The sequence below is a fragment of the Salvelinus sp. IW2-2015 genome, linkage group LG18, assembly GCF_002910315.2.
Source record: "Salvelinus sp. IW2-2015 linkage group LG18, ASM291031v2, whole genome shotgun sequence".
In the NCBI taxonomy this organism is placed as follows: domain Eukaryota; kingdom Metazoa; phylum Chordata; class Actinopteri; order Salmoniformes; family Salmonidae; genus Salvelinus; species Salvelinus sp. IW2-2015.
The window spans coordinates 52,221,569-52,229,642 of NC_036858.1; the positions used below are offsets into that span (position 1 = coordinate 52,221,569).

The following is an 8,074-nucleotide window of genomic DNA, read 5'->3' on the forward strand; positions in this document are numbered from 1 at the left end:
CAACTTATCAAAGAACCATTCAAATATACAACATCCTCCTATGCAGCATTAATAACCATATAAAAACCACTTCAAAGACTTCAAATATGACATATAATGCTAATATCTTTTTGATATGTTTGTGGTTGATTAATGCAAGATAGAGACAGGGAAGATAAAAGCTATACAGATTCCTATCTAAATATTAGCTTGAGTACTACTGCAACACTAGTAATTAATACATTTCACATTTACATTTTAGCCATCCTTATCCAGAGCGATTTACAGGAGCAAGTATGGTTAAGTGCCTTGCTCAATGGCACAGACCTATTTTTTTCACCTTATCAGCTCAGGGATTCGAACCAGCAACCTTTCAGTTACTGGCTATCTATCGCCACCTAATACTCAGTAATATAGAACTGTAATACTATAGATGGGTGTTAAATCTGTATTACCCTAAACACAGCGGTTAACTCAATTGTTAGTGTGGTTCTCATACCTGTGTGTGGCACATTACAAGTTTGCCTGTTTTACAAACAGCACTGTCTAAAACTGCTTTTTATAAACATACGATTCCTCATTGGTTCGAATGTGCAAAGAATATATATATATATATTTGAAAAACATATAAGAACAGTACGGTCGGTAATCAATAATCAGCCTCATTGCCAAAAGGTTATATAATACATTATGACATATTATGAAAGCATGGCAACACTTCCACCTAGTCTATCAGATCTGGACCAGGTGGAACAACTCCATAATTGTTACCACGGGCTAACAATCCGTATTCTCTCAGGACTACACAAGTGAGGTCAGGACAAGGGATGTGGCTGATCTTCTCTCTCTCCCATTAGCACCTCCCCCATCTCTCTTCTCCTCCCCTAATTATCCTATACATATGATGAATAGTCTTGGTCCCTCTCGGTTTCTCTTTTGAGTCGACATAGAGAAGAGAACCTGTAAGGGTCCCCTATTGGTCTATACAGTCTGCAGCTCTCTCCTCTACTGATCTCCATACATGGTCTCCGCTCCTCTGCAGTCCCTCCAGGTCCATGTCTCTCAGCTTCTCCAGCAGATGGTACAAGGAGGGCGTGCTAGCACCCCTCCCCCTCCCTGCATACTTCCCTTAGCCCAGACCCTCAGCATCTGTCTTGGGCTTCCTTAGTGTCACGGAGGTCGGTCATTCTCAGCCCTCTTATCACTATGTCACTCACACCCAGCGAACCACCGCCCTTCACATGGCGCGCGGGGGACTTGGTCCAACACGAGTAGATCAACCAGAGACTGGAGGGAGAGAGGAACAGAGAGAGGTATAGGAGGGGAGAGAGATTAAAATAGAAGTCCAATATACACTACATGCCACAAAATATGTGCCACAAATATGTGGACACCCCTTCAATGAGATGGATTCGGCTATTTCAGCCACACCGTTGCTGACAGGTGTATAAAATTGAGCACACGGCCATGCAATCTTTCATAGACAACATTGGCAGTAGAATGGCCTTACTGAAGAGCTCAGTGACTTTCCACTGTCATAGGATGCCACCTTTCCAACAAGTCAGGTCGTCAACTTTCTGCCCTGCTAGAGATGCCGAGGTCAACCAGTAAGTGCTGTTATTGTGAAGTGGAAACATCTAGGAGCAAACAACGGCTCAGCCGCAAAGTGATAGGCCACACAAGCCTCACAAACGGGACGCTGAGTGCTGAAGTGCGCAAAAAATAGTCTGTTCTCGGTTGCAACACTCACTACCCAGTTCCGAACTGCATCGGACAGCAACACGTCAGCACAAAGAACTGTTCGTCGGGACCTTCATAAATGGGTTTCCATGGCTGAGACAGCCGCACACAAGCCTAAGATCACAATGTGCAATGCTAACCGTCGGCTGGACTGGTGTAAAGGTTGCCTCCATTGGACTCTGGAAACGCGTTCTCTGGAGAAATGAATTCCCGCTTCACTATCTGGCAGTCCGATGGACGAATCGTCTTGGGTGGATCCCAGGAGAACGCTACCTGACCAAATGCATAGTGCCAACTGTAAAGTTTGGTGGAGGAAGAATATATGGTCTGGGCTGTTCATGGTCGGCTTGGCCCCTTAGTTTCAGTGAAGGGAAATCTTAACTCGACAGCATATAATATACATTCTAGACGATTCTGTGCTTCAACTTTGTGGCAATAGTTAAGGGAAGCCCTTTCCTGTTTCATCATGTTAAGCCCCCGTGCACAAAGCGACGGTCCATTAAGAAATGGTTTGTCGAGATCGGTGTGGAAGAACTTGACTGGCCTGCACAGGGCCCTGATCTCAACCCCATCAAACACCTTTGGGAGAAATTGGAACGCTGACTGCACGCCAGGCCTAATCGCCCAACATTAGTTCCCACCTCACTAATGCTCGTGGCTGAAATGGAAGCAAGTCCCCACAAGCAATGTTCCAACATCTAGTGAAAGCCCTCCAGAAGAGTGGAGGCTGTTATAGCGCAGAAAGGGGGGGACGCAGCTACATATTAATGCACCATGATTTTGGAATGAGATGTTCGACGGGCAGTGTCCACATACTTTTGGCCATGTAATGTATATAAAAATATAAAAATCACATTCCAACACACACACATACAGCTTTGTTTTCATGAATTCTTCAGGACTTTTTGGAGAGTAAAAAACATATTTCCTTTCAAAATCCTAACCCTTAAACCTAACCAAACCCTAACCTTAAAAAGGTCCTCACTTCCAGAATTGTTCTTGTTGTCCTACCTTGTCAGGACATTCTGATGACTCGTCAGGACATTCTAGTCCGGATAAAATAGGTAAACATGTGCACCACCACACGTTCGCATGCCGCACATGCACACACACTTACTCTTGATCTCCTTGGGGGACACAGTCCGGTAGCTTGCTGAGGGGCTCCGGTCACACTCACACACTGGGCTACATGAAGGATACTCTGGTTGAAGAACGTTCTGTAGTGTCCTCTTGGATCAGCCTCTACAATCACAGAAAATGGAAAACATCAGAATTCTACTATATAGAACTGCATCCACTACCAGTACATCCTAAACCCGGGGAGTACAGTACAATCAATAAAGGAAATCCTATTGGTTTCCTCCCTGGCACTATGGTGCAAACAGTCTATAAATGCTCTTGGGTATTCAAAACAGTAGATTTGGTATCTATTTTTTCTCCATACAAGCCTTTTAGAGGTTTTTATCAGATTGGGTTTGTCCAGTCAGGTCAGAGGTGAAATGTGAGATGTCAGGGGTCAAAGGTGAGAGGTCAGAGATGTATCTCACCCGAGTAGACGTCTCAGAGACCTGAGAGGTGATCTCAGCAGAGGGAAAGGAGCTAGACCCCTTTGGTTTCCGTCGGACCACAAGTACGCCCATGATCCCCACAATCACCAGTAACAACACACAAACACAGCCGGACACAACCAACAGGTAGGGAGACCAAACACCCCATCCAGTATCTTCGGCTGGAAAGAGGGGAAAACATGCAGAGAATGAATACGTTCTGCAGCCCTTAGGGCAGAAATAGTCTAGTTCCAATATATTTAAGCAAAACAAAAAAAAGTTTCAAAGTATCTTGTGACCCACCAAATAAACAAACTATGTTTCTAGCCAGACCCAGCCACAAAGTATCAGAAACTCACGATGTGCACTGCCATCGACATTGGGAGTGGGATGTGTGCCTGAAGAACACTCCTGCTGGCAGTCAGCAGTCAGCTCACAACTGGAGAGAAAATGCACACAGGAAATGGTATGTTATTGAAGAGGAAGTGGCCCGTTTGTGAAGAGGAAATGATTAATGTTGAGACATGTGAAGAACAGCTCTACAGAAGAACCATCCAGGCCATCCTGTTGCAGCATACCCCCCTCCGGAAAGACAGAACACTGAAAGAGACCGTTACCAGCACTTTATCAGTGGCCACCACTGCCTATGGTCTTGATATATGGTTATATCCTGCCTGGTTGGCCCTGTCCGGGGTTATAGACCCCTACTGTCACAGCCTTCAGTAATTATGCTGCAATAGTTTATGTGTCGGGGGGCTAGGGTCAGTCTGTTATATCTGGAGTATTTCTCCTGTCTTATCCGGTGTCCTGTGTGAATTTAAGTCTCCCTCTCTCATATATATATATATATGAAAAGCCAACTGACATTTACTCCTGGAGGTGCTGACCTGTTGCACCCTCTACAACTACTGTATTATTATTTGACCATGCTGGTCATTTATGAACATTTGAACATCTTGGCCATGTTCTGTTATAATCTCCATCCGGCACAGCCAGAAGAGGACTGGCCACTCCTCAGAGCCTGGTTCCTCTCTAGGGTTCATCCTAGGTTCCTGCCTTTCTAGGGAGTTTTTCCTAGCCACCGTGCTTCTACATCTGCATTGCTTGCTGTTTGGGGTTTTAGGCTGGGTTTCTGTATAGCACTTTGTGACATCGGCTGATGTAAAAAGGGCTTTATAAATACATTTCATTGATTGATTGATTGATAAGCAGTAGATTAGGGTGAATCAGGTGTGTTAGTGCTGTGCTGGAACTAAAGCCTGGACACACAGACCTTCTCCTGTCAACCTTACATAGCAACAGACTGTATGTCTCTAGGACCAGGGTTGGTGTGACCACAAAACAGCTGACATGTCAAAATACTTCTTCCTTTTTAACTCACCCACGGGAAGAAGTTTGTTGCACAATGTTGCAGACAGATTCTATTAAACTTCCCATTTACAAGCAGAATGTTCATTTTTTGTTACTTTGTTTTTATTGAACAACACAATGATAATACAAATAAAGTAAAAGAACCAAAAAGGTCTGGCAGGTACAGCACCCATCATACAATTTTACAGTATGAAACCCATTTTCCCTCTCTCCTCTTTAGTTCTTAAAGCAAAGGTCATATTTCTTTAACAATATCCATTGTGTCACGGTGGGAGGGTCTTTTTGTAGCCATTTCCTAGTGACAGCCTTTTTACTGGCTGCCAGTAACACCTTCAACAGGTACTTTTCTCTATTGTGTAAATTATCAAACATTTCACCCAAATACAAAGAAATTAATGTTTGTTCTATGTCAAATCCAATAATTTTTTCAATGTTAGATCTTATTTCTCCCTAGTAAATTTTGATTGCGGGGAAGGACCAAAAGACATGAGAGTGGTCCGCCCTCAATAGAATACTGAAGATCAAATCAGACGTGGCTCCTACACCCTATGTTGGAGAGAATTTAACAACGCGTTTCTTTCATAACATAAACTGAAATCCCAAGACAATGACTGGGCTCCACCCTTGGTATAGGCAGAGGAAATGATGCAACGTTTCTTTGTTAACACCTAAACGAACTCACACGCACCTGAGCGTTCCCTACATACCTTTGGATTCGGTAAGAGACACGCTCTTCACGCGTATTGCTTCAGTACACACCCTAGAAACTGTGAACATCCAAACAGAAACTGGGCTCCCTAACCCTTGTGAGAAGGAATGGTAAACCACGTTTCTTCTTAACAGCCTGAACCTGACCAATCCAATACAACTCGGATCCCTACACCCTGTTTGGGGAATGTTACTACAGTTTCATTGCATACGACCCTAAACTGAAATCAAAACAGACACTGGCTCCCTAACCCTTGTTGGAGACCGACACTAGGTTACACGTTCTTCATATACACCTAAACTGAAATTCCCACAAACATGACTGGCTCATAACACCCTTGTTGGCAGAGATCGTAATAACACAAGTAGTTACATTACAGTCAGAGATCCTTACAACTGAAATCCACAGACTTGGCACGCTACACCCTTGTTGGAGCAGCCAATAGATTTACTAAACGTTGTGCCTGTATAATACGACGAACAATCTATAAGACATGTACGTGGCATCACGCCTTACAATGGCCCCTTGTTGGAGAAATGATTTATTTAAAGTCATTTTCTTCTGATAACACCATAGAAGGGAAGACCCAAACACTGACTGGGTCTCCTACCAACAGCTTCGGCAGAGAATGTCTACATACGTGTGTTCATTCTCATACACACCGTAAATCGGTGAATTCCAACAGCATACCTGGCTCCTAACACCTTGGTTGGAGAGAATGTTTATTACCCATACGTCTTCTCATAAGACAGTATAACTCATGGCAAAACATGTTAAAAAGACTAAGGACAGTCGGCCATAGATGGTACTTGACCTTGGGTATGAGATTGAAGACAATAGTGTAACACCGACGTCTCTCGTGTTATCAATAACACCTAAACTGAAATCCAACTATGTACCAGGGTCGCTCCTATCACGTGATGGACGATGATCCGTGTATATACCCCCGACTGGTTCTTGTATTCTATATAAGCAACCATAATAGCTCTGAGACATCCATACGAGCTGGACTCACTCTAGATCCTCTCATAGATATTGGTATGGGAGAATGATTAATTACATGTTCTCTCATCTAGGACATCTCGACTAACTGAAACATAGCTAGCCACAGACTGTGGCTGCTCATTAACACCCTCTAGGTATGTCTGGATTGCAAGGTTAGAAATATGGTGCAAGCCACGTCCAATTTGCTTGTCATAACCCACTAAACTGAAAATCCAAAAGCACTCTGGGGTGCCTCATAAACCACCCCTAGTTGGAGGAGAATGGTTTGACTCAACGTTGCATGTCATAACAGCAGAAGCTTGACTCGGTTATAGCAGAGCGAGTCATCTCGTACGACCCAGTGGCACTTGTGTTGGAGAGAATGTTTACACGTTTCTTCATAACACCTAACTGAAAATCCAAAACAACTGGCTCCTACACCTTGTTGGAGAGAATGTTATACGTTTCTTCATAACACCTAAACTGAAATCAAACAGACTGGCTCCCTACACCCTTGTTGGAGAGAATGTTACACTGTTTCTTCATAACACTCTAAACTGAAATCCAAACAGACTGGCTCCCTACACCTTGTTTGGAGAGAATGTTACACGTTTCTTCATAACACCTAAACTGAAATCCAAACAGACTGGCTCCCTACACCCTTGTTGGAGAGAATGTTATACGTTTCTTCATAAACACCTAAACTGAAATCAAAACAGACTGCGTCCCTACACCCTGTTGAGAGAATGTTAACGTTTCTTCATAACACCTAAACTGAAATCCAAACAGACTGGCTCCCTACACCCTTGGAGAGAATGTTACACGTTTCTTCATAACACCTAACTGAAATCCAAACAGACTGGCTCCCTACACCCTTGTTGGAGAGAATGTAACGTTTCTTCATAACACTAAACTGAAATCCAACAGACTGGCTCCCTACACCCTTGTGAAGAGAATGTTACACGTTCTTCATAACACCTAAACTGAAATCAAAAGACTGGCTCCCTACACCCTTGTTGGAGAAGATGTTACACGTTTCTTCATAACACCTAAACTGAAATCAAACAGACTGTCCTACACCCTTGTTGAGAGAAGATACGTTTCTTCATAACACCTAACTGAAATCAAACAGACTGGCTCCCTACACCCTTGTTGGAGAGAATGTTACACGTTTCTTCATAACACCTAACTGAAATCCAAACAGACTGGCTCCTACACCCTTGTTGGAGAGAATGTTACACGTTTCTTCATAACACCTAAACTGAAATCCAAACAGACTGGCTCCCTACACCCTTGTTGGAGAGAATGTTACACGTTTCTTCATAACACCTAAACTGAAATCCAAACAGACTGGCTCCCTACACCTTGTTGGAGAGAATGTTAACGTTTTCTTCATAACACCTAAACTGAAATCCAAACAGACTGGCTCCCTACACCCTTGTTGGAGAGAATGTTACACGTTTCTTCATAACACCTAAACTGAAATCCAAACAGACTGGCTCCCTACACCCTTGTTGGAGAGAATGTTACACGTTTCTTCATAACACCTAAACTGAAATCCAAACGACTGGCTCCCTACACCTTGTTGGAGAGAATGTTACACGTTTCTTATAACACCTAAACTGAAATCCAAACAGACTGGCTCCCTACACCCTTGTTGGAGAGAATGTTACACGTTTCATTCCATAACACCTAAACTGAAATCCAAACAGACTGGCTCCTACACCCTTGGAGAGAATGCGGT

At 43.5% G+C, this 8,074-nt stretch overlaps 1 pseudogene; it reads right to left on the minus strand.

Moving 5' to 3' along the window:
* Nucleotides 1-352: 352 nt before the first annotated feature.
* Nucleotides 353-8,074, minus strand: part of LOC111978264 (tumor necrosis factor receptor superfamily member 1A-like) — a 15,010-nt pseudogene continuing 7,288 nt past the window's right edge.